This window comes from Lupinus angustifolius, chromosome LG14 (genome assembly GCF_001865875.1).
Source record: "Lupinus angustifolius cultivar Tanjil chromosome LG14, LupAngTanjil_v1.0, whole genome shotgun sequence".
Lineage (NCBI taxonomy): Eukaryota > Viridiplantae > Streptophyta > Magnoliopsida > Fabales > Fabaceae > Lupinus > Lupinus angustifolius.
The window spans coordinates 9,720,920-9,722,307 of NC_032022.1; positions in this window are offsets into that span (position 1 = coordinate 9,720,920).

Genomic DNA, 1,388 nt, shown 5'->3' on the forward strand with positions numbered 1-1,388 from the left:
TTAATTTTTGTTTTGTACCATGTGAATTTGTTTGCAGTATTTCATTAGTAGAACTAGAAACATCAAACATATATAGATTATTAATTAAAGAACCAGAACCATCAAGATTTGAATTTAATAGAGACTAACTTTATTATTTCCAAAAGAACAAGAAAAAAAAAATTTGTCCAAGAACACTAATTAAATTCCGCCTAAAAGACGGTACAACAAATGTCTCAAATAAATCCAAATTAAAACCAGTTCTTAAACATAATCTAAATGTTCCAATAGCCTCAATTGCAACATTTTTTCCGTTGCCCACAAAGATGAATCTTTCATCATCACTTGGTTTTCGGCTCCACATGCAATCCTGTATAGTGATACTAATATGAGTAATAGCACCAGAATCTACCCATCCAGTATCATTGTGTACAAAAGCCAAATTAATTTCATAATAAACACGAGTGATAAATTTACCTTTCTTTACATGCCATGAGGCATATTTAGGACACTCTTTCTTCATGTGTCCTTGCTTTTTACAGAAGTAATAGGTAAATTCCTCATTACTCTTCAATTTATTTTGTTGAGAAGGCCCTTTCACAACACCCTTATTGCTCTTTCTTTTCTTATTTTGAGGGGTCAAAGTCAAGTGAACACTTTTAGTCTTATCTCTCTCTATAGCCTCTCTTCCTCTTGCACACAGTGAGATATAAGCTCATTAAGGGACCATTTGTCCTTCTGAGTGTTATAATCACTTTGAATTTCCCAAAGTGTGGAGGAAGAGAGATCTATATGAAGTGCACGAGAAGGTCATCACCAAGCTCTAACTTAAGTGACTTGAGTTTTGATGCGAGATTAGACATCTCCATAATGTACTCCTGTATGTTCCTTTTGCATTTATACTTCATGGAGATGAGTTTAGGCAAAAGGGTACTCGTTTCCGCCTTTTCATTCTTGGCAAAGAATTATTGTATTTCTTCAAGAAACTTCCTTGCACTTTCACCCTCAGATATAAAGCCCCGAAACGCATCTGAAATAGAGCATTTCATGATCATCAACCACATTCGGTTAGAGCGTTCCCATTTATCAATTTTAGCCTCATCGAGATTTTTCACAGTGGAAATGGATTTCTTTACACGAAGTGTCATATCCAAATCCATACAGTCGAGAATAATTTCTACGGCTTCCTTCCAGACCTTAAAGTTTGTCACATTCAACAATGGGATGTTACTGATTTGAGCAGAAAAATTTGCAGCATTGGTAAAAGACACTAAATCTACATAACAAAGAATTAATAACATGTTCAAATCTAAACAAACAAGTCATATAATATATAAAAAAAAACAAGAAATGTTCACATAATAGACAATTTGTAAGTGGTACTCTCAATGTAATGATCAAATATTAAT